This window comes from Mauremys mutica, chromosome 2 (genome assembly GCF_020497125.1).
Source record: "Mauremys mutica isolate MM-2020 ecotype Southern chromosome 2, ASM2049712v1, whole genome shotgun sequence".
Taxonomy (NCBI): Eukaryota; Metazoa; Chordata; order Testudines; family Geoemydidae; genus Mauremys; species Mauremys mutica.
Window position 1 is genome coordinate 12,243,764 of NC_059073.1, and position 26,407 is coordinate 12,270,170.

Below are 26,407 nucleotides of genomic sequence, written 5' to 3' on the forward strand. Positions count from 1 at the left end.
TATGGTAACCCACATGCTTTATACAGCAGCATTTGACTTTGCATTTCCCTGGGCTGGGGAGCGAACAGTGAAGAGGAGACACTGATCTTAGCTGGATGTTCTGTGTTTCTGCACACATGCAGAAAGCAATGCACCTTAGCTAGAAAGACCCAGAAACTTCCAGAACAGGGTGTGGCAGTAACCTGATATGCTCAGAAGCTGTTTCTGAGGCAGTATAAGAAATTTTCATTGTGTGAGCAACCCACCTGGCTGGTCAGACACTAGTCCCCTCTGAGAAAGGAGCCAATCAGAGCACAAGGGGGAAAGGTTATAATTACAGGAATGACAGAAAGACCTGTGGATTCAGTGACTGATCTACCCAGGACCAAGAGATGTTTGTGCTGGGAGGGCTAGGTCCCAATCCCTGTATTACTTTGGATACAGGTCAGTGCTATTCCAGCTCTACTAGGGAAGCCCTCCATTAGGATGTTTGGTCCACCACACTGTGTTTTATGGACCTATAGGGAGAACTTTTATTATCCCTAGAGGCTACAGGGGCTGTGTAATTTACATTGAGCTGTCAGCTAACTGCTTTAGACAGGGATGCTGTCTCGTTAATGAGAGCGAATGGGGCAGCATTTAATGAGGTGAGGGTTTGTGAATTCTTGCCTGACTTCACTGGGTGTATGGGGAGAAGATGGTGCCTTATAGAGCAAGAACCTTCTAGAGAGCTGGAAAATGGATATTTTATATGCTGATCCCAGTCCCTGTGCCACTCTGTACAGGCTCCAGACCTGTGTCACCAGCAACTGAGAGGACCAGTCAGCTATCAACCCAAGGGCTGGAATGCTGCTAGCTGTGGAGATCCCTGGACAGTTTGCTGACCAGGTTCTGAAGTGTTTGAAAGGACTGAGGTGCTGCCATCTCTCAAGCTCTTAAGAGTCCAGGTGACCCACATTACATACTATGGTCACCCTATAAAGAGTGAGGAAATCATCTCTGAGAGAAGATCAGAAGTGATGTGTTTAGATGCATGTGTACTAAAGTATAGGTAATGTTATGCTGAAACCTTCTATCTGAAGGTTTGTAACAGAAACAAAAGGAGGAAAGGCTGAATAAGGAACACTGCTAGCTTTACTGTCTAATCGTGTGATGTTTCCAGGGGGTACCCAGGTTTGTGAGGCACCTCGCTACCACCTGTCCCTGTCTGTGCCCTCCAGTAGTCAGTTCCCTGGCTTTACCAGCCATAGGCAACACAAGCCCTCTCCTCTCAGCCTATGCAGACTCTGCTATCTCTCTGCATGTTAGTGATGTGAACACATCAACCACCAAGCCCTCTGTGTTCAGCCCCTAGTCGGCTGGACACACACAGTATTCACAGATAAGTTGTTCCCAAAGGAAGAGTAAACCTCAGCTTATCAGCTACTCCTTCAAACACAGACAGCTCTGCTTAATACACAGCACTTGGATTTGTTTATAGTGAAAAAAGGAATGTTTAGTTAAAGAACAGAGATTCAGGTAATAGCACGTAGATAGAAGTATTAGAAACAGCTGGATACATGTAAATTAAACCATAACATGCTTTCTGGAATCTAACCTTGCTTAACTGGTTATTGTCATCTCCTAATAGAGCAAAAGACCAGCCAAAATCCTTCCAGCGTATCACAGCTTTCATGACATAAGACACATTGTCCTCTTGCCTTCTTAGTGGAAAGATCTAATGGAAAGATCTTTTTACCTCCAGTTATAGTTCAAACATTCAATTGTCTGTTTGCAAACAGGACACCCCCTGCTGCTTGGGGGGGGGGGTCTGTAGAAAATCAGCTTTTGCGAACTTTTGATTAGCATTTGCTCAATCTGTAAATAGGCAGTCATTGTGAAGCACATAATCCTCAATTTACATATAGACAGACAGACAGATAAAACAACTCTTGCCTGAAAGGGATTTCTTTATCACCTTCTGGTGATTAGTCCAAACTCACAGATCTTAAGAACAATGTATGTACACATGTAATGCCAACAAACCCCAGTTGTTGGCAGGCAGGATTGAACCTGGGCTTTCTGAAGCTTAGTATATGAGTTAACAGCGCTTAGTCAAGGCTGTAGCAGACTCAACAAGCTGTAGTTTGGCTAGATGCCACTAGAGGAGGGCAGAGCACCATTCCAAGCAGGCATGGGTTATATACTTCCCCTAGCTGAGGAAACAAGTCCCAAGCTTCAGAGACTTGCCAGTTGATATCCTGGACAAGCCCCCACTTGTAGCACCCATAGGCGGCGAGTTATATGGGCCCATGGTGCCCGTGCTCCACCAATATTCAGGAACGTGGGCCCAGCTCCACCACCGTTTGGGCGTATATTTTCAGAGCCATTCATAGGGACGGGACAGCTCTGCTTGGACCCATTTTGAGCACCACCAAAAATTATACAAACCTGGCGCCCATGGTAGCACCAACAGATCCCCGGTTGTAGGCTGGCAGGATCAAATTTGGGACCTCTGAAGCTTAGTGTACGAGCCTCTACTGCATGAGCTAAATGCCACTTGGCTAAGGCCCCACCTAATTCACAGCCATGAAAAACAAGTCACAGACCATGAAATCTGGTGTGTTGTGTGCTTTTATCCTATACTCTACAGATTCCACAAGGGAGACCAGTGTTTCTCAAATTGGGTGCCTAATGCAAAAGGGAGTTGCAGGGGAGTCACAAGGTTATTTTACGGGGGGGCGGTGTCGCAGTATTGCCACCCTTATTTCTGCACTGCTTTCAGGTCTGGGCGGCTGGAGAGTGGTGGCTGTTAGCTGGTCACCCAGCTCTGAAGGCAGCACCCTGCCTGCAGCAGGACAGAAGTAAGGGTGGCAATACCATACCATGCCATCCTTACTTGTGCGCAGCTGCTGGCGGCGGCTCTGCCTTCAGAGCTGGGCTCCTGGCCAGCAGCTGCCACTCTCCAGCTCTGAAGGCAGAGCCGCCGCCAGCAGCAGCGCAGAAGTAAGGGTAGCAGTACCGCAACCACCCCTGCAATAATCTTGCGACCCCCCTCACAACTCCTTTCTGGTCAGGACCCCTAAAATTACAACACCATGAAATTTCAGATTTAAGTAGCTGAAATCATGAAATTTACAATTTTTAAAATCCTATGACTATGAAATTAACCAACATGGACTGTGAATTTGGTAGGACCCTACACATGGCTCTTAGCCAAGGCTGTAGCAGACTCATCAACCTCTAGCTGGGCTAAGTGCCATTAGTGGGGGACAGAGCTCTACACCAAGCAGGCATGAGTTACATACATAACTCCTTATGTATTAGCTGTACATACGTCTTGCAATAGTTATGTGTGTGACACAGGCTTTCAGTAAAAATGTTACATTATTACACCCTTTAGCAAAGCAGTAGGTAGACCTAGTAACCGTTATGCATCCCTGAACCCTCTGCTTGTCGGCACCAAAAGGACCCTGGGCCACAAATCGCTTTTGTTGAAAAGTTATTCATAGTATTGCAAAGACTGTTTACAATATTTATACTACTTGCAATGGGCTCTGCCTGCATTAAATGTTTGTTTTACTCAGAAAGTGAATGGTGCTCACTCTTTGAAATTTCCTGTGGACTATTACCGTCCATTTTATGAGATGGTAATAGTTGAGTTGTTTTACCATGCAATTGCCCTGATGTTTAGCCCTATGTAATGTTTTCTGAAACGTCCTGAAAAGATAGAACTCTGGCCTGTGCTTTAGCAAAGAGTTAGCTGAGGTGCAAGAGGAGAGGGAATGTGTAGTACAGGGATCGGCAACCTTTCAGAAGTGGTGTGCCGAGTCTTCATTTATTCACTCTAATTTAAGGTTTTGCGTGCCGGTAATACATTTTAACGTTTTTAGAAGGTCTCTTTCTATAAGTCTATATTATATAACTAAACTATTGTATGTAAAGTAAACAAGGTTTTCAAAATGTTTAAGAAGCGTCATTTAAAATTAAATTAAAATGCTGATCTTACGCCGCCCAGCCTGCTCAGCTCGCTGCCAGCCTGGGGTTCAGTTCACCTAGGCCCGCAGCGGGCTGAGCAGGGCCTGCGGCCGGGACCCCAGACCTGCGTGGGGAGGTTTATGGGGTCAGGGCTGGGGTGCGGGGGTTCAGGGATGAGGGCTGGGGGGGGTGTAGGGCAGAAGGCTGGGGGTGTGGGGGGGTCAAGAGTCAGAGCAGAAGGCTGGGGGTGTGGGGGGGGTCAGGGCAGAGGGATGGGGCTGTGGGGGTGCAGGGCAGAGGGCTGGGTGTGGGGGGGGTTCAGGGCAGAGGGATGGGGCTGTGGGGATGCAGGGCAGAAGGCTGGGTGTGTTGGGGTGGGGGAGTTCAGGGCAGAGGACTGGAGGGTGTGGGGGATGCAGGGCAGAAGGCTGGGGATGTGTGGGGGTTCAAGGGTCAGGGCAGAGGGCTGGGGGGTATGGGGGCTGCAGGGCAGAATGCTGAGTGTGTGGGGGTCAAGGCAGAGGGCTGAGGGGTATGGGGGGTGCAGGGCAGAATGCTGAGTGTGTGTGGGGGTCAGGGCAGAGGGCTGGGGTGCTCGGCTTGTAGGGGTGCTCCCAGCCCCCTGCCCTGAACGGCTCAGGGCAGGGGGCTGGAAGGGATATGCCTCTTCCACCCCCTTCCCCAAAGCCCCGTCCCCCTACCTCTAGGGAACTGCCTGCATGCTGCCGCTCTTCCCCCCTCTCCCTCGCTAGGGCCATCAGCTGATTGGCTCAGGGACAGAGAGGGAGCGGGGCAGGAAAGCAGATTTTTTTTTTAGATTTTTTTTTTCGTGTTTTACAAAACCCAGTATGAATAGAATGTTTTTATTTTTATGTTGCTTTCAATAAACCTTAAAAATCAGAGTTTAAATATACCTGTTCAATACGGCAAATGCAAACAGCAGCCAAGAGCAACTATGTGACAACCAGGAAGTGAAACCAACTAATCTAGTTGCATTGTACAGGCTGAGAGAAATCATAGTAAACAAACAACATAAAAGGAGGGGAAAGCAGATTTTTAGAAATTCAGGTCCCCTTGACAATGTTCTTTGAAGAGAAGAATGACTATAGTAAACATTGATTTCAGTTCTCACAGTGTGTGTGTTAGTATTTTAATTGCTCTCAGCACATAGCTATCCATTATGTTACTTTCAGGTCTACCAAATCATCCCTTGTTAACTGTAAACTGCCTATTAGCTTAATTCCTTGATGTTTTATGGTGAAGTTAATCATATACTGAGGCTGTAATTTAAAAGGGCAGGATAATTTTATGATGGCTAACATAATTTTTAACAGTGCAAACCAGGAAAATAATTATAGGCAAATCTCATTCTTCAGGGCATAAACTGATGTAGACAACTCATGGATGGCGGTGACAGCAGCATATGTCCATTACATCACCTCATGGCCTATGTTAGCAGCTGGCAGACCTGGCCAGTTGGAGCTAAAGATTTTGCCCCTTGGCCTTCGGTGATTCTTGAGGGAATCCTTTATAAATTCCATCTCATAATTTGGCCCCTATGTAGGAAACAGAGAGAGACACACACACTCATTCTCGCTCTCTCCTGCTGTACAAGGTCTTGTTATGACTTGTCTGTGTCTAAACAAAACATCTTTTGTTGGTTTACCCTGAGACTATATCCTGTATCTCAATTAAGAAAAATCTAGAATTTTCCCAAATGCTCTTTAGGAAAAATACTGTGACATAAAGAGCTATGGGCCTTTTTACACAGATAACCATTAGGTTCAGTAATTAAAGTGCTAACCTAATGACTGCATATTGGCAGCAAAAACACTAGAGTAAAAAAACCATTTTCAGTCTCCAGCTCAGGATGTTGTGTTCCCTCCAATAACAAGAATCTGAAGCTTTTTAGAAGAGATTCCTGTGGAAGAAGGGCCACGTTTTCAAAAGTGGCCACTAATTGTGGATGTTCCCATTTTCTGGGTGCCCAGTGTGAGACACCTGAATTGGCATTGTGGGTGCTCAGCTCTTAAACTTCTTAAAATCAAGCTCCAGTTGTTTTAAAAATGGTGTCATCTAAAGTACAAGCCACTTTGAAAAGTGATCCGTGTCAGAAGACAATACTTTTAAAAAACTGCCATGATACTTTCCTCCCCAGCGTTTGCCAGACAAAATAATCCATGGGATTTAGCCCATTCTGTTGATTAATTAGTCTTTTAAAAGCCAGGGCTTTTAAGGGACTGAACAGTGGAGGCAAGTAAGGCTAAAATAATCTAGGCATGCCAGCATATCATGCAAGCGATTCACACTGGAGAATAATCATCTAAATAATCCATTATCTCATGATAATGGTAAAACTTTTAATTAATTACTAACTGTCTCCTCTTTTCTGTCCCTTTCCTCATACAGCATTTATTTAACTGTTTGGAAGTGGGGTTCATGAGCAGCGTTGCAAAACCCTGTCACCCACTAGCCTGGGGCAAGTTATTTCTTTTGACGTGCAAGTAAAATTACATTACACTTTTTGTTTTTCCTCCTAATAATCGTGGGAAAGGGTAGGCAAGTAGATGTTGGGTCCTGGCTGGTAAATTTTCATGACAGTTTTACAAGTTACAGTGAAAATACGCATGTAGTGGAGCATGGTAACTGATGGCTGTTTGACAATGAACCTACATTCAGCTTAATTAAAGCATCCCTGAACAAGGAGGAGACAGCAGTTCCATTTTGTGTGTCTAGATGGAGGATGTCACATAGACACCTGACAGCAACCTGGACCAGGCTAGAGATCTCCTGGTTTCTGATGTGTATACAGACTTGCCATTTCCCCACACTGTGATCCATGAAATGCATAAAACCACAGTGGCTTTTTTTTATGTCTCCTGCCCTTTGCATGACTGCAACTCTTTGAACTTGTTTACATTCAGTTTGATTTCAAGATAGTAATCATTGAGCAAGAGGTGATTTGACCAATTAGATTACAATTTACTTTAACTTGCACAGTGCTCTAGGAACAAATTTTGCCTCTCCCTATTCCCTTCCTGCATGAGCATGTGGAGGATCCCTCCCAAACTCATTCCATTGCTTGATGGGAAGAGGAGAGGGATTTCAGGAGGCTGCACAGGGAGTGTGCATCTAGGCATGCAACTCCATTGAATCTCGCTGTGCAGAAGCTCTTTTGGGGCAAGACAGGTAAGCAGTGGAATCAATGATTTGCTGTTGCACAGATCAGTGTACTATGGACCACATGAACAGGGTCACAAGAGCTACAGAGGTTACTGCAGTCATGAAGCTGGAGTAACAACCATGGAAGAGCTCCTCGGGTACACTATAGTTTGAGAGAAGGGAGGATTCTTCACTTCTTCCACATAGAGACCCCAACAGCAGCTCAGTTACTAAAGACTACAAATTTGGGGCTGGATTGGGGTCTCACTGTCTAGATGTGGGGATTTTTTTTTTAATGCCACTTCATAACACTGTGAATGCTTGAAACTAAAATGTTTTCTTTATGGAAGTGTCTTCCCTGGCATTTGGCTCATCCACTGGTCATAAAATACATGAGGAGGGATGGTGGATATACTGCTTAATTGTGACTAATATCTCAGGGGTAGGTGGAGGATCACACTTGGCCACAACAAAGGTTATGCAAACTAATAGGGAAAGAATGTTTATCTATCTTAGATATATTTAAGGCATCTGTCTCCATGGTAACTAGGTGCCAGAACCTCTTGATAGCCTAATCTGCAATAAATCAAAAAGGAAAAATAAATGTGTTACAGTGAAGTTTGCTAAATGAATGTCAAGAGCTCCCATGAATACATGAACTCGATCCTTTTATTTGTCTTAGGGTCTCATCCAGCTTCCACTGAAGTCAATGGGCGTGTCTTTCCTTAACTTCCAACCCAAGGGCCTAGAGTCCAATAGGAGCTGGAACCTAAATCCTCATGTCTCTTTAACATTATACATTTGGCTATTCTAATACCAGTATATATTACTTTATCTGTAGTGTCACATTTGCTGTCACATTTGCTGTCTCATCAACAGTTCCTGTTGTCATAAAATGGATGCTGTTTTATTATTTAGGACAATTGTTTATATCTATAATTTGCATGGTAGCTTTGCCTCTCCTGTGATATTTCTCCATAGAGGTATATAGAATTGTTTTGCTCAGTTAAAAAAAAAACAACTAATAATTTGGATGTGTTTCTAAGCTATGGCAATAGGTGCTATAAAACTGATAGAATAAATAGATTCAGGTAGCCTTAATTTAAAGTATATTTGATTTGTGGATTGTGCATGGTTGTGTTAGATGACACTTTTTAATATCCTTGTATGAATTAGTGTAAGATATTAAAATTCTTATATACAGATTTGAGAGAAAGATATGACAAAATATTTGGTTCCTTTAGATTTTGTAGTTTTTGTGTTAGAGGCAGAATGAAGATTGTTTAGATTCTTGTAATTACAGATTTTTTTGTTTAATAGTATGTACATGTGTAATTGTTTAATTTTACTTTTGCAGTTTTCAATTTAAAAAAAAACATGTTCAATGGTCTGTCTATTCTTGAATGCACTGAGCAATCTTCAGAGTAACGTAACAAAGATTTTGATTTGGAATATATATTAATAGCATGTATAGTCATAGGAATAATAAAGCAATGGTGCAACATACTCTAAAATAAGCAAATACCATATATATCAGTATATTTTGCCCATCCCTAGTTTAATTGATTAAAGAAAATTAAATTTCATGCTAACCTGCAAAAAGCTGTAAGCACACTGTTTGGATCTAGGAAATATGGCTAATTGTGAATAAAATGTGTGGAACTAAAAGTGTGGCCATAGGGAAAATATTTGTGTAACAACAGATATACTGTAAAGTGGATATGTGCATGATGCAGCAGAGTTATGATTGCTGTCAGAACCTAAGCTTCTGAATTTCCTGAGGGTTTTTGTGCTTTATACATTGTTTTATATAATTTAGTTAACATTTGTACAGCAGTATTTACAACCCACCCTGTTAAAATATGTTGATCCTGCTGAGAAAGGGGTAAGTGGGTTTTACTGACTCACTGAGGCAGGTACCTCACCTGGATGTAAAGAAGTGAGAGTGGCTTTGTAAGGTGTTGGTGGAACAGTCCTAAGCAAGGAACCTTAAGAGCAGCCAACTCTGGGGAGAACATTTGGGTTGAGCTTTAAGGTGGTGTTGTTTTCTGTTGTTAAAGCCAAACATCAGGAAGGGAGTGAATTTGGACTTACGTGTGGACTGTGTTTGTAGATCAGCAGGTTGGGAAAGGTGCCCGCTCATCACGTCTGTAAAGGATAATGATATAAATGCTAAATATACAATATGTAAGAGTCATTTATAGTTACTCTTCAGGTGGTATTATTTTCACGTAGTACATTAAATGTGGAAGGCTTCTGTTTAACTTGAGTCACGCACTCTTTCCTTCCCCAAACTGTTAAATCATGTCTCTTCTATAAATACTGGATATCTTTCTAAAAGATAAGCTATAGCTAAAACAGAAGTTATGAGCCTGAAGCCAATTTCAAGTTCAGTGATCTGTTATGCAGGAGGTCAGGCTAGATAATCATAATTGTCCCTTCCTGACTTAAAATGTGCCTGTCATTTACCCCAAGTTCTGTGGGATTCTCCTGATCATACCAGGGTTTGAAAACTGAAAACTATGGCCTGCTGCCCCAAAGGCAGCCGTCTCCATGGTTGTAGCCGTATTCTTTTCTGTTATCTCTGTTAAGGCAATACCTTGTGTCAGCACTTCCCTGTGCTGATGCTACACTGTGAAGCAGATGAGTTTGTTCACCAAGAGGTGGCAACGCTGCCACTAAATCTGACTTTGGCTTCTCAGCATTTGTTTTTCAACGATTCTAGTGATGATCTTGTTATAAATAGCTCCTATCATTACTGAACTGGGCCCTTATTGATACCCTTGCGTGAATTAGTGTGAGATATTAAAATTATCATATACAGTTTTGAGAGAAAGCTATGTGACAAAATATTTGGTTCCTTTAGATTTTGTAGTTGTTGTGTTTTTGTTACAGAGGCAGAATTGGCATGCTGTGCCTGGGACACCATTTGGCCCGCTCAGTCTTGGACATCCTCTTTCCCCCCAAATACCCAGGCTAGGATACCATGTCATCTAGTGTTTAAGCTGCAAAAAGAACAGGAGTACTTGTTTGTAATCTTTCCCAGTTTGCTGTATAGGATGTTGATCAGGTGGTTCTGCAGTTTCTTTGAGAGAGTGTGGCACAATCTGTCAGCATAGTCTGTGTGGTATGTAGATTGTAATGGATTTTTTTTTACTTTCAGTCCTTTGGGGATGATGTCCATCTGTTTGCATTTGGAAAGGAAGATGATGTCTGTTTGTATCTGCGCGAGTTTTTTCACGAAGTTGATGGATTTCCACTCCATACGGCTAAATTCAGCGCCTTGCATAATGACAGGTTTCAGAGTAGCAGCCGTGTATGTTGCAGATACAGACGAACAAGGCTGCTACTCTGAAACCAGTGTTTAAGCTGACTCTCCCACCAGTGCTCATGCCCAGGAGGGACACCCTTCTCCTTACTGGTGCCCCTCCCTCCTGCTTTAGCTCCCCTTTATTGTGGGGCCTCCTCCTTCCCCTCCCTTGAGTGATGCCCAGGCTGGGACCTGCCTTCCTTTCTGTGCTACCCCCTATGGGCAGCCCCTTCCTGCTTGCCAAGCTGGGGCCCCCTGTCCCTACCCCCCACTCGCTTGGGGTACCCAGGTTACCATAACAACCCCCGCCCAGTGACCCAACCTGGGGCCTCCCGCTCTTCCCTCAGTGATGCCCTGGCTGGCGCACGCCCCCCGCCCCGCGCGGACAGCGGGGTAGCCAATGGGGCGTGCCGTCTCCCTCAGGGCGCCCCCTCCCCCCTGGGCTGCGCGCCTGCCCTCGAGCCCCGCCCCTCTCTGCATATTAATGAGCCCAGAGGAGGGGGCGGAAGCGGAAGCGTTGCAGGGAGACGGTTTCCGAGGAGCCCGGTATAAAGCGGCCGCTGCTGCCCGCACCCGTCCGCTCAGCCCGCGCCGGCCCGATCCGACTCGCGCTGACCCGCCCCCGGGGAGCAGCCGGGCCCCAGCCGCCCCGTCCTGACCGACCCACCTGCCTGCCGCAGCCAGCCACCCACCCCCTCCGCGGCCACAGGGGCCAGGTACCGGGCAGAGGGGGAGACCCGGCGGCAGGTAAAGGAGGCACAAGGGGAGCTGGGGGGGGCGGGGCGGGTATTGGGACAGGTGGGGGGGTGGCTGGGTGAGGGACCGGGCTAGCTGAGGGGAACGGGTGAGGCGCCGGGGACCTTGGGACAGGTGGCGGGGGTCGCTGGGTGAGGCACCGGGACAGGTGGGGGGGACCTTGGGACAGGTGGCGGGGGTCGCTGGGTGAGGCACCGGGACAGGTGGGGGGGACCTTGGGACAGGTGGCGGGGGTGGCTGGGTGAGAGAGACCGCGACAGGTGGGGGGGGGGGACGGGACGGCACTGGGTGAGCCACTGTGGGGGGTGGGGTTGGATTGGGATAGGTGACAGGGTGAGGGGGGGATGAGACTGGGGGCATTGGGATGGGGTGGGTGGGTGTGGGGATGGAATTGAGTGAGGTACCAGGGGCTTTGGGACAGGCGTCGCGGGGGGGACATTAGATGAGGCACTGGGCTTGGAAGAGGGGAACAGGACCAGGTGAGGTGCTGCAGGGGGGATTGGATTGGGACAGGTGGCTGGGTGAGGGACTGGGACAGGTAGGGGGATGGGATGGGACCGGGTGAGGCGCTGGGGGTGGGATTGGAAGAAGGGAACAGGACCAGGTGAGGTGCTGCAGGAGGGATTGGATTGGGACAGGTGGCTGGGTGAGGGACTGGGAACATTGGGATGGGGGTGGTGGCTGGGTGAGGGGATGGGATTGGGTGAAGCACCGGGGGCATTGAGACAGGTGGCTGGGTGAGGGACTGGGACAGGTAGGGGGGATGGGATGGGACCAGGTGAGGTGCTGTGGGAGACTGGAAGATGGGGACAGGACTGGGTGAGGTCCCAATCCAATCCTCCCTGCAGCACAAGTGGCTGGATTGAAGGGCTGGGGACATTGGGATGGGGTGGTGGCTAGGTGAGGGGCTGGGACAGGTGGGGGGGATGGGATGAGATGAGATGAGGCACTGGAGGGGGTGGATTGGGATGGGGGACAGGAGTGGGTGAGGGGATGGGGGCATTGGGACAGGGAGTGGTGGTTGGGTGAGGGGATGGGATTGGGTGAGGCTGGTGGTGGGGATGGGGCTGGGACAGGTGTGTGGGGGAGTGGCTGCTTTAGGGGCTGGGATAGGTGGTGGGTGTAAATGGACAGGGGGATGGAGGGCGATTGGTAGTTGGCAGGTGGAGGTGGGCTGGGGAAGGGGCTGGGGAAGTGTGGACGGAACAGGTGGAGAGGAGGGAGGGAGGTAAGTGGGTGGTGGGGTGAGGGGGCTGGCTGACAGGTAGGGGGGTGGCTGGATGAGGGGCTTGGGAGGAAGGTGAGGGAGTTATTTTCCTGGATTAGGGACACACTGGGGAAGCCAAGCAGGTGAGGTGCTGGGTGGAAGGGATAAATGGGGGGTGAGGTGCTGGGGCTTCTCTGGGGGATGGGCTGAGGAATGATAGGTGGAAGGGGAGGTCTTACCCCCACAGGGGCCTACTATAGGGTAAGGCACGGAGTCTTGGGGATGGTAACGGGTAAAATGGGGAGGTGGAAGGTGAGTTAGTTGGATATGGGGCTGAGTGGTGAGAGGGTGAAGGAGATGGGGCTGGCTATTGAGAGGAGGATGATAGCTGTCAAAGGATGGATGACAGGGTGGGTGAGGAGTAGGAAACAAGTGCTGGTTACTGGGGTAAGGCAGATACAATGAAGTGTGTGTGTGTGGGGGGGGGAATATCAGCAGGAGGGAGATGGAAAGGAGAATATGAACAGGAGCCAGAAGAGACAAGTACTGTAGATAGGAGGCCCCAGTGCTGTTTTTGGTTGGTGTGGGAGATGAGTTGCTTTGCAGGGTTCTGAGGGTGTGGATTTGTCCTTGAGCAGCCAGGCTATGAGAGACCTGGAGTTGGTCTCTTTTTCCTGTTAAATGTTTGCATGCTTTAACTATAACCAGATTTAATCCTTTTATTTTCATGAGAGCGGATTTCTGCTTATCACCATTCTGGTGGAGGGTAAAGGGAAATGCTATTTGCTGAATCCAGTAAGAGGTTACAGTAATAGAATATTTCCCTTCACTTCCAGAACCTGGTGATCTTTGATAGGTTGAAACTTGAACTGAGTTGCATCAATTTAATCTGTTGAAGAAAATGTTAATACAGTACACAAGTACCTATTATAAAAATAAGTTCTTAAGGTGGCTAATGATGGGTGTGGTGCTTTTGGAGAAACTTCTTAATGGAAGGTGAAAAATGTGCTGCTGACCTTGAGATTGCCCCAGAAGAGGCAGTGTGTGCTCTTTGTTGCAATAGAAACAATGCAATAAGTCCTGTAACTTTCTATGTTATCTGTTGAGAGTGTCTCAGCTAGTGTCTTTCATTAGTGGGTAGAGAGAGTGAGGATTTGGCTGTGACTCAAGTCTGGAGGCAGAGAGGGGGAAGTCTAGTGTTGCTGCTAGTGACTAGTAGGAGGGGTCAGGAAAGAAGCTTAATAAAGATATTTCAAGTTGTCTGTCATGCTAAGTTAGGCAACATTGAATAGTCTGATTCTGCCCACAAAGAAGGGATGTGCCCTTTTTCTACCCTACTCCCAACAATCTAAAATTGCAAATATCCATTAGGAGTACTAGTGGCTGAAGAGAGCTCACTGTTACAAGTGTGTATGGTCACAGTAACTTGCATAACATGCTGTTCTTGTATTAACTTGTCTAAATGTTATCTGCTCCACATTCATTGCCTGGCACAGACAGTGCTGCTAAAATATTTAATGTCTGCACTGTTGTAGCTATTATTACCTCACTCACCTCATCTCATATCCCAGGATCATATCTTCTATTGGACCAACTTCCGTTGATGAAAGACACGCTTTTGAGCTACACAGACCTCTTCAGGTCACCTCTGTGTAGCTCAAAAGCTTGTCTATTACAACAGAAGTTAGTCTGATAAAACAGTTTAGTGATCACATCATTTAAAGTGTGACTTGGTGGATTATTTACTTTTTTTTGCTTCGCAACCTGCAAGATTTCTTAAATAAACATACCTGATTGAAATGTGAGGGAAAGAATCCATTTAAGCTGTAGTATGTGCTCTCTAGCATCTGCAGTGGAGCTTAAGGTAGTACTGCATAGTGCAGTATTTTTGCAGGGGAGCAGTACCTACAAAAGACAAGGTCTGCTTGTTTTGGTTTAATTATTGTACTAGAAATCAATGAACACATCATCTCCTGGGATCTGTTTTAAATTGCACTGGTAAAGGATGAATGGAAAGTTTTGAAACTTATTAAATGTAAACATATTTAAACAAGTAGACAATTTTAACAATAAATGTTTTCTTTTATAGAAAAAATATACTGTTGGCTTATAGTCTTGAGATTGACTCATCAACCTTCACAACAAAGGAACCTGTCTTTTTCAGGATTAAAAAAGCAAATCCAGGGATCTTTAAGTAGGCTTTCAAAAGAGAGAATAGATATGAAAATTACTATAATGTCTGCTGTTGTCTTAGAAATAATACACTGGAATCCTCAAATCCATAGCTTTAATCTATGGTTTATAGGTTTTAGTAAGTTGGGTTTTTGCTTTTTTTTAACTTAAATAGTCAAGGGAGACTTCATTACAGTAATGGGCAATTGCATGACCTAATGGATAGTCGCATTAATTTGGTAACTGATATTTCGTAGTTGGGTACTTGGATTATTGGAGGTGAATCTACATTCAAGTCAGTTCAGGTATCCTTGAATAAAGAGGCTGCAATTTTCTTGTCTATGTGTAGGTGGAAGACAGTATGTAGACAACTGAGGGGCCTTTAAGTCAGGTGAAAGTTTGCTGTTTTGTGTACAGCCTTTTTCTGAGTTGTGTGAAGTGTGCATTCTCTATTTTCTATTGCCCTCCTGAAGGCCAGAGGACACTTCATATGTTTGCAGATGCTTACATTTGCTTAAACGCTGAACTCTGGTGATATGAGCTATATCTGCAAATTGTTTGTTTAGTGAATGAGTCTTCAATTGTCACACCGATCATAAAATTAAAATTTAATGGCTTATTTTTTGAAGCTGAAATTTGTTTTCATTAGCAGTTGGCTGACTTATACAAGATCTAATTCAGTTATATACCTGCTTTTGTTGTGCATTGCTTTAGCTTGATAGAAAATCTAACATATGAAATGGGCTTTAAGGCTAAATATGCAAGTATAGCATATTTTAAAGACCATTTTCCTTATGTTATAGCACCATAAATGATTGAAACAGAGACCTTTTTAATCCAAGTCTATGTAGCTTCTGATCCTTGGTTTATTTCTCTTATCTTAATTAATGAAAATAAACCACTCAGTTTCACTTCTACTTCCTAGTTCCCATGTATAAACACAATGATGCAACACTTGGGTTACTAACAGTGGAAAAGAACACTTGCTTCCCATTGGAATTTATGTAAATGATGACATATTATTGGTTTTTTGAAGCTTTTTGTGTGGCTAGGAAAAAATATGCAAGCTTACTGGCATATACAATTTTCTTTAACATTTTTTTATCTCAGTGTTTTGCTTGCTCTCTTGTATTGTTATACCCTTATTCCAAAAGGCAAATGTCACATACTCAAGTCTTGGAGTGGGAATTGTTTAGTTGTAGGGTTGCTGTTGAGTACATGGTAGCTGTGACTCTTTCTTTAAAATAAATCTACTTTTCTTTTGGGTGTTCGCCCCCAAACAATTGGAATTACATGACCTTTGTAAGTGATTAGACTAAAAGAAGCTTGAACATGGACTTAGACTTGATGACACTGCCATGATTATTAACTTACCAGTTGTGACCTTGGAAGATGTAAAATTTACTTTTTGGGTAGACTTGACAGTCTTAAACTTGCCAACACCTATTGGAAATATTCAACTTACAATGTCATTAAATATAAACTACAGTATTTCTTACTGAAAATGCATCTGGATCAGCTGACACTACAAAAGGTAAAAATTTATATAACCCTGATGCCAGGGTACTTCTGAATATTGACTATAAATAGATGTTTCCAGAAAGTTCCAATACAGAATTTTTACATTGAAGGTTAATGCAAATCTAACCAGATTTTTTTCTTAAGAAAGCAAAAGATGGAAACTTCTCAAGTGTCCAAGTTCCCATGACTCTAAAGAGACTTACTGACAATTAATACAGGCTTTCTAATATCTATTTAGCTGCTTGCTCTATTTCAACTTGGGACATCTGTATTCTGAAAAGCAGTGTTTTGAGTACAAACTTGCATCACTGACTGAATTAAATAGCAATTTTTTTTCAGTGGTACGAATAAATGCCACCCCAAAGCCTGCTTTGCCTCCACCATTTATAATAGTGTTAAATATATTTAATTTTTTTTTTAATTTATAAGGGGGGTGCACTCAGAGGCTTGCTATGAGAAAGGGATCACCAGTATAAAAGTTTGAGAACCATTAGTTTAGAGGTAGAGAGACTAATAGTTGAAATGGTCAAGGGGAATTAGTCTGAGCATGCTTGTTTGCAGCAAAGAATTTTTGCATGCCTGTATTGTGCTTAAGGCCTTGCTGAATGGAACTATTTTCCTGTTGGTCATAACACCTCTAAAGTCCAGGCCTGTGAAAACTCTTCCAGATGATAGGCAGTTTGATTAAGTCATGCTTCTTTGTCTTGGTTACAGTTCAGTGTGCCTGGCTGTGTGAGACTGTCACTTATTTTGCAGACAAGATCAAATCTGAACCAACTTGATAACATTTCTTTTGGGTTCTCCATCCTTCAATACCCAGCATATTCTGCAAGTCCTTACATATTGCAACTGAAAGTCCACTCCACACTCAAGCATGCAGGTGCTATTCAGGAGAATACTTAAAATTTATTCAGTGGCGACTGTGAACATAAACATAACATAAGAATGACCCTGCTGGGCCAGACCAAAGGTCCATCTAGCCCAGTATCCTGTCCTCTGACAGTGGCCAGTGCCAGGTGCCCTAGAGGGAATGAACAGAACAGGTAATAAAGTGATCCATCCCTTATCACTCATTCCCAGCCTCTGGCAAACAGAGGCTAGGGGCACCATTCCTGCCCATCCTGGCTAATAGCCATGGATGGACCTATCCTCCATGAATGTATCTAGTTCTTTTTTGAAGCCTGTTATGGTCTTGGCCTTCACAACATCCTCTGGCAATGAGTACCACAGGTTGACTGATTTGTGTGAAGAAATACTTCCTTTTATTTGTATTTAACCTGCTGCCTATTAATTTCATTTGGTGACTCCTAGTTCTTGTGTTATGAGAAGGAGTAAACAACACTTTCTCTACACCAGTCATGATTTTATCAATCTCAATCATATCTCTCCTTAGTCATCTCTTTTCCAAGCTGAGAACTTTTGCACGTGTAAGTTGAGTGACAGTGTCAATGAAGCATCTGCCAGTGTTTCATTTCTTGGTATAACTTCATACATGAAGTATCTAGGTTTTTTTGTGGGGTTTTTTTGGGGCCCCTATCAAATCAAACTCTTTACAGGACTAGTGAGTTACATCTCTGATTAAGTATTAGAGGAGTAGCCATGTTAGTCTGGATCTGTAAAAGCAGCAAAGAGTTCTGTGGCACCTTATAGACTACCAAACGTATTGGAGGATGAGCTTTCGTGGGTGAATACCCACTTCGTTGCATGCATCCAACGAAGTGGGTATTCACCCACGAAAGCTCATGCTCCAATACATTTGGTAGTCTAAGGTGCCACAGAACTCTTTGCTATCTCTGACTAACTATATACCTTCCAATTTGACACATCATGCTGCGGTACCATAGCTGTATCAATTTGTAAAGAGCTTTGATTTTTTTCCCCCCACTACAGTTTATTTTCAGATAATCACTTCTGCTCAAACTCTTCCAAGTCACACTGACAAACATGCCAAATATTAGTCTGAAGCTAAGTTTGATAAAGTTGACACTCCTAGGGTGAAAACACTGAAGTAACCTAAACTGGTATTGCTGTGCACTCTGTCTATAATAACTTTGCTCTAAGCAGTATCTTTGCACTATGAGATCTAGTTAGATTTTAAAATCAACCCTGGACAGCTGCTTCTCTTCACTTTAGAGCTTGTAATAGTTAACCACACATCTGTAGGTTCAAGTTGTACTGCTAGAATTGTGCTGTGGTTAGGAGTGTGCGCAAGGACCACCCAGAAACTTCAGCTGATGAAGCATATGGCTTCCTACTTCCTGTATAGAATGGACGTCTGAGTACTAATGCTAGTGCTCAAGTCTTTGCAATAGCACTCTTTCCAGGTGTTGGTGAGTCTCTGAAATCATGAATTGTCTGGGACTTTGAAATATATAAGTGTACAACACTTGTTATCTGAGGATCTCTGCATCTAAAACTGGCTGTGTTGGCATATTGACAGTTTGGCACGATTCAGGGCATAACTTAAGGCTCTCTTTAGTTTTAACAATGATTTGCTTTAGCTTAATGTGCCGTTCCAATTTATTTGTTATGGTTTGTGGGTTGGCTTTTTGTATTAACATGCCCTGCTAGGGAATGATGCTGTCCTATGGTAATGGCACTAAGACTATTAACTTATTGAGGGTGACATAAATAAATTAGGCCCTTAAAATGTAGATTTTTTTTTTATGTTCACTTGTGATAGGTGATGGAAAATTAAATACCACTTAAAGATGGGTAGGTTCACTTTCCTGGACCTTATCCCCTTGTCTTGTCAATGGGCACTGGCCACTAAACACAGCAGTGCTAATTGCATGATAAGTGGTATGAATTAAGTTAAATAGCTGCATTGACATCATTTACTAGTCTTAGCTGCACACCAACACTTTATATTGTGGTAGAGCCTAGAGGCCAACTAGGTTGGAGTCCCATTGTGCTAGGTGCTGTACAAACATAGGAAAATCATAGTCCCTGCTTTGAAGAGCTTTCAGTGTAAAAGACCTAACAGGTAGATGAGACAACAGACAAGTGAGGTGGGGTGGAATGGGGAGGTAAGGAGGCAGAACAGATAACACAAATAGGATATGGGAAGTTCTTAGCCGAGAAGAAACAGAATGAAAGATCATCTGATCAAATAAGGATTGGTAGTAATGCGTGTTTTTTTTTAAAGCAGAACTATAAAGTACATAAATGCTAATTGTGTTAAGACTTGTAAATAGCAAAAACTTTTAATAACTTATTAACTAAGCTTTTAAGTTTATGTTGCTGGGAAATTGACTGGAGTCCTTAGCTGGGTTTTCTTCCTTAACTCAGTTTCTTCATTTTATTTTAAATAAGGGCTCTGTTTTTGTAGCTGAATATGAAACCAGTGTTTTGCTGACCCTGCATATTCTTTCTCCGTTTGCCAGCCTGGGTTACTTCTGCATGCAGTACTAGCTCATTTATTTTGAGAAGCTCAAAAACAAATCCATTATCACCCTTGAGTGCCAAATAAATGACCCAGCTGGGGGCTGAACCCAGAGTGCTGTTTGTTTTTTACAAAATGTTACTGCTATGCTCACACTTGAGTTTATTTTTCTTGTTCTTTGTCCTTGAATAGGTGATCAGATTGTCTGGACCATATCCAGAAAGCAATGGTTGGGTCACTTGATGTCTTACTGCAGAACAGTAAAACAGACTCCTGTGCCAGTTAACTTCCTATTCCTTCTAATAGTATTTTTATACACAAGCAGCATTATTGTGAAAAATACTTCGTCTTTAAGACTGCTTAACACCTGCTTTTTTCCTTGGTGACTTACAGAAGGAATGAATAGTCTCAAAGTGCTGGATCTTCATTTTCAGGCCATAATGGACTTCGTAGATTCTCAGGCCAGAAGGGACCATTCTAGTCTGACCTCTTGTATGACACAAGCCATGCAATGTTCCCAAAATAATTACTAGTGCATCTCTTAGAAAACCCATCCAGTCTTGACATTAAAATCATCAGTGATGGAGACTCAACAACCACCTTTGGCAAGTTGTACCCTTTATTAAATATTTTTCCCCATGTAGTAGTCGGACTAATCAAATCGCCCCTTAACCTTCTCTTTATTATTAATGTTCAACCTAAACCTCCGTTGCTACAATTAAAGCCCATTGCTGCTTATCTTCTCCTCAGAGATTGAGAACAATTTTTCTCCTTCCTCCTTGTAACAACCTTTATGTACTTTAAAACTCTTATCATATCCCCCTTCAGTCTTGTCTGCTCTAGACTAAACAAACCCAATTTTTTCAATCTTTCCTTATAGGTCATGTTTTCTAGACCTTTAATCATTTGTATCAACATCGTTCTTAAGTTATGGACATCAGAACTGGACACTGTATTCCAGCAGCTATCACACTCTAGTGCTAAATAAAGAGGTAAAGTAATCAAGATTTCCTCTTTATACATCCAAGAATCATATAGCTCTTTTGGCCACAATGTCGCACTGTGAGCTCAGGTTCAGCCTACTATCCCCACAACCCCCCAGATCTTTTTCCAGAGTCACTGCTTCCCAGGATAGAATCCCCTAGCCTGTTTGTAAGGCCTGCATTCTTTGTTCCTAGATGTATACATTTAACCATATTAAAACACATTGTTTGCTTCTGGTGACAAAGTACTACATAACCCTGGGTGGGGGAACCAAAGCCTGAGCCCTGCTGTCCCTGGTAGTCGGGCAGGGGGTGTCAAAGCCCCAGATCTTCCACCTGAGCCTTGCTGCCCAGGGCTGAAGCCCTTGGACTTCAGCTCCAGGCGGTGAAGCTAGGGCTTTGGCCCCGGGCCCCAGCAAGTCTAAGCCAACCCTGGTGACCCACTTTGGGGTCCTGACCCACAGTTTGAGAACAGCTGGTGTAGACCAAGCCTTGGCTTTCACCATAATGCAAGAATGTCTAAGTATTTCTTCTAGAGTCCAGGTGTGACTGTTTGGTAGTGTATGCTGTTAAGACACTTGCAAATGTTCCCTTTTTGATAGGGGAGGACAGATGTAATTTTGAGGGTAGTAAGTAGGGGCACCTGAAGGCAAGTGAAAACGAGGTTGACCGAAAACAACATGGTGAAGAGCTGTGGAAACTGATCTGAAAAACCTGGGGCACAGCTGGGGCACCATTGAAAGACTTGCCAGAAATGGACTGGAGTGGGGGGACCTTCGTTGCTGGTGTAAACGCCAGTGGCATAATGGGAACATGATGAAGTAGGGACAGCCAACCTGTGGATAGAATAAAATGTTAATCCCTTTTCAGTAGCCTAAAGGGAAGAGGGTGTAGTGTGAGTCCCTACTTTTAGGGTACATCCAGACTACCCGCCGGATCGGCGGGTAGCGATCGATCTGTTGGGGATCGATATATCATGTTTCGTCTAGACACAATATATTGATCCCCAAACACGCTCCTGTTGACTCCGGAACTCCACCAGGGCGAGAGGTGGAAGCGGAGTCAACGGGGGAGACGCGGCTGATGCCTCCCATCCTCACGGCGCAGGAAGTCGAAATAAGATACGTCGACTTCAGCTACGCTATTCCCGTAGCTGAAGTTGCGTATCTTACCTTGAAAGGTCTTTGCTGCTTGGATGCTTTCAATATGCAGAACAAAAGAGTCTACCTCTGTCTTTCAGTACTCCTTTCTCTTAAGTACTGACTAGGGAGCCTTGCTCCTTCCATCAAAAGCCAGGAAAGGTTCCCTTTCTTTTGTTAAAATGTAAAATCACTGAAAACTAAATCCACTCCCCTTCTTAATCTCCTCTGAAGTAAAAGGCATTGGGGAGAAAGGCAACTATTTGTCTGACAATCCAATGTAAACATGGCAATGGTGGCCTAGTTTTCTGAATATGCTTTCAAGGCACACTTGCTTCATCCAAGAGAAAGTAGTTCAGATATTGACAGACAGTAACATAGGCTTTGCCTACACTTGCGCTTCAAAGCGCTGCCGCGGCAGCGCTTTGAAGCGCTAAGTGTAGTCAAAGCGCCAGCACTGGGAGAGAGCTCTCCCAGCGCTGTCCGTACTCCACCTCCCTGTGGGGAATAACGTACAGCGCTGGGAGCCGTGCTCCCAGCGCTGGGGCTTTGACCACACTGGCACTTTGCAGCGCCGTAATTTGCAGCGCTGGAGAGGGTGTTTTTTCACAGCCTGCTGCAGCACTGCAAATTTGCAAGTGTAGCCAAGGCCTTAGTGATGTATTAAGAGGCACTTCCACTGTAAAAGTGCTGTGAGCATCACATATATGTTGCTGTTCACCTACTGGGAAAGTAGTATTCTTGTGGCCAAATTAGACAAAGTTAGTTCTATACATGCACTTATTCCAGTAGCACTTATGTAAAGTGTTAAACTTGTGACTTCATAAAATGGACAATCAGTTTAAAATGTAGGGCTGGATGTTTTAGAACTTCCATTAATAATCCATATGTCTTGGTTTCCATCCTATGCTGTCACAAACCCAGAGGGTGAGCTTGCCTCTAACACTTTCTCTGGGAAACTACAAAAATTGGAACTTTTAATTTTAGTGCTAGGCCTGCCCCCCTCCCCCCTTTTTTTGGTGGGGGGAGGGGGCGGGGAAGTGTTTCACTATCTCTTGCTGTTGCTGCTTCAACAGGAGTTGAATTTCTTTTGGACTTGCTGGACTCTTTACCTCTTTAGGCTCTATGCAATCAGCATATATTAGTAGCAACACAGGACAGCCTTTTTGAAACAAACCAGCATTTATTAGTCAACTGGCATACAGTATTTTAGGATTCTTTACTTAGAATGGAAAAACAAAGCTTATGTTCATTCCAGCAGCATAACCTGCCTCTGTCCAAAACATTCAAGATTCAATCTTTTCCACCAGCACAGGGCAGCAGAAGGTTTTTATTATTATTCCAATGTCCTGACACCTCAGTTCTGTGTTCAGGCTCTAGGCACCATTCCCATATTCTGCCTCCCTCCACCTGCAGTCACTAAAAGTTAGTGTCCTGGTTCTTCCATTGTATCTCCAAAGTAATTGTTGTCACGTTGACAGGTCTTGATAGCTCATTTATACCAGCCTAGACCCTGGACAGAAATAGCAATACAGAAAGGGGGGGGGGGTCATACATATTTTTCATAAATATAGAAATGTCCCATGTTCTCAGCATATGCTATTTTACAGCTATTGAAGCTAACTACAGTAGAGTTGGAGCAAAGGGCACAGGGTTGCTATATAATGTAGTTCACATGAGTTCTTAATACTTGTTTTGTTCTTGGTATGAAACCAGTCATACAAAATTGCAATATCCTGAAATAATATGTGTGTTTACTTATCAGAATAGTCTGGAAGAGTTTGTAGGTTATCAAGACAACTGCACCATTCACTTCATTTCCCACTTAAACTGCAGCTTTAGCAATCTTCACTTCCTGACTAGCTCTACTGCCAAACATTTATCCTGTAAAATATCTTGAAATCTACAGTCCTGGCTTAATTCAAACAGTTTATTAATCTTTTGAATGAAAGTCATTGTTACATTGATAAACTGGGGCATTATTTACAGCAATAGTTGCATTGTGTTCTGAACTCCCAACCTTTCATTCAGCTTTTTTTTTGTCAGCAGATCAATTGTTTGGGTCCTTTTAAAGATTTTATCCACGTGAGTTTTGTTGGCAGGAGCTTAGAGTGGAGTGAGAATGAGGCCCAGTGACCAGGCAGATGTATATGTAGTTCATTAAATATCTACAGTGTAATCTACTTGGTTAGCAGGTGTAGCTGTATGGTTTGTTACAGGAGTGGGTGGGTGAGATTCTGTGGCCTGCATTGTGCAGGAGGTCAGACTAAATGATCATAATGGTCCCTTCTGACCTTAAAGTCTAAGTCTGTGTACGCGTTGGCAAAGTACTCTGACATTAAAACCCAGCTAAAATAGTCAGTTTATTAGTTGAGTGACTCGCTTGAATTTTTAAATATGGAAGTAGAGGAAGGGGAAGGATATTGAAATGGCTTTAAAAAAAAAAAAAAAGCTGGGTCAATTTCCTAGTGACTAGACCTTTTTGTTTAATTCATGAATTTATCCATCTCTTGCTAAAACCCACTGTGGCCTGTCCTTCAACTGTAGGAACATTTACCTCCCTTCTCCTTCCCCCTCCCCCAATCCTCCTCCAAACCAGAAATCTGCTGCTAGTTTTTCCTTTTATGCCAGTCAAATTCCTTTGCCTTCCACACCACCAGCACCTTTTATAGGAACTCCTACAATTCTGCTCCATCTATTTTTTTTTTGCTCATCTTCCTGCTCATCTTGTAACAATCCCCTTTATTCTTCCCCGTCTTCATACCCTTTACAATTTCATCTCATTACCATCTTCTAATCCATCTTTCAAACACTATTTTCATCAGGCCTTCTAATTATCTCCAAATACTGGATGCCATTCAGTTTTAAAAGAAAAGAGGCTGTATTACTTGCTGAATTAATTGTAAACTCAGGATAGAGACTTTGTCCATGTATATCATGCTGAATGCAGTATTGACACTCATGTATAGTGCTGTGTTTTGACCCTTTGATTCTGCCCTGGTTCTGGTTAGTACGAGCATTGGGCTGATACGATATAAAGTATTTTCAGAAGTCTTCAGACTTGCTGCTGAAATACTCATGTCTGTGTAGATTTCTCAGATGTTTTCTGTCAAACTGTAGCAAGGACAAAACTCTCAAATATACATGACAGATCTGTACTGCTCCACATCTGTAGGCATGAGCTATAGCTTTATTTGAGATCCAGTACACAGATGAGAACAGATTAGTTCCCAATATAAACAACCCAGTCCCTATAGTTCTCTTTATTTACTTGCTCTAATAAAATGACTTGACACATCTTGTTTTTTCTAACGTTTTTTTAAATACAGATTGAATACATATTTAAATACAATTTCCTTTGCAGAACAGTTGTAAGTCATAATCAGTTTTTCTAAATACACTGGCATCCTATTGCTTAGGTCAGTTTAAATAGCTCTCTAGCTGTCAACACTTCCTTCTGTCATGATGGTACTTTAAAACATTCAGCCAAAACTTATTCTCCTCAGCAGCAGCTGAGTATGTCAGGTTTGAACGCTGTTGGATTAGAGGTGCCTTGTAATAAAAATGTAAGGATATCTGTTTTATCTTTTGGGCTTGTGTGTTCAAGCTTGTTAGTATTGCATCTGTTTCTGAGTAGAATGTAGTGTAGTTGGCAATTTGAAAAATAACCAGCAAGGTGGTTCCTTAATGCTTGCAGGAGGGGAGAGCCAACCACTTCTAATTTTGTCTTCCAACCGTGCCAGTGCCAGATGCTTCAGAGAGAATGAACAGAACAGGGCAATTGTAAAGTGATCCATTCCTCACTTCGGGCAGTTGGGGATTCAGGGACACCCAGAGCAGGTGGTTGCATCCCTGACTATCTTGGCTAATAGCCATTGAGGGACCCATCTAATTCATTTGAAACAAGTTATACTTTTTTGGCCTTCACAACATCCCTCTGGCAAGGAGTTCCACAGGTGGACTATTCCGTGAAGTAGTTTTTGACTTGTCTTAAACCCACTTATTTCATGGGGTGGTCACTGGTTCTTGTGTTATGTAAAAGGGAAATATATTTACCCCATTCATTTTCACACCATTCATGATCTTAGACTTCTATCATATCCCCATTTAGTCATCTTTTCTAAGGGCAAATCTGCACTACAAAATTAAGTGGACTTAAGTTATGTCAATGTACAGCCACTGCAGTAATTAAATCAATTTCTTATGTCCACATTAACCTGTCAGCAGTGCACATCCTCACCAGGAGCACTTCTGCTACTTTTAACTGACATCGTGGGCCACTGACAGCATTTTGTCTGTATAGTTGGAATTGTTTTCCAGTGTGCATTACTTTGCATTTATCAACATTGAATTTCATCTGCCACTTTGTTGCCCAGTCATCCAATTTAGAGAGATCCCTTTGTAACTTGTCAGTCAGTTTTGGACTTAACTATCTTGAGTAATTGCCTGCCAACTTGCCACCTCACTGTTTGCCTCCATTTCTAGATAACTTATGAATGCTGAGCAGCACTGGTGCCAGTACAGATCCTTGGGGAACCTTGCTATTTACTGCTCTCCGCTGTGAAAACTGACCCTTTGTTCTTATCCTTTAGTTTCCTATATCTTGACCAGTTACTGTTCCATGAGAGGATCTTCCCTGTTATCTCAACAGCTTACTTTTGCTTAAGAGCCTTTAGTATGGAACCTTGTCAGAGCTTTTCAGAAAGTCCAAGTATATGTTAGATCTACTGGATCATCTTGTCCACATGCTTGTTGATACTGTCACAGAATTCTAATAGACTGAGGCATGATTTCCATTTACAAAAGCTTTGTCTCTTCCCAACATGTGTTTAATCT

General features: G+C 43.5%; 1 protein-coding gene across 5 annotated transcripts in view; it reads left to right on the forward strand.

The window, feature by feature from the left end:
* Window positions 1-351: 351 nt before the first annotated feature.
* Window positions 352-26,407, forward strand: part of SLC45A4 (solute carrier family 45 member 4) — a 96,891-nt gene continuing 70,835 nt past the window's right edge. For 3 of the 5 annotated variants that reach the window (XM_045005705.1, XM_045005710.1, XM_045005706.1), the window contains exon 1: window positions 10,943-11,155. The gene's annotated coding sequence lies outside the window, so the exon portion shown is untranslated. Of the gene's footprint in view, window positions 424-10,942; window positions 11,156-26,407 lie in introns of those variants that run through there. The other 2 variants (XM_045005708.1, XM_045005707.1) reach the window with 2 other exon arrangements.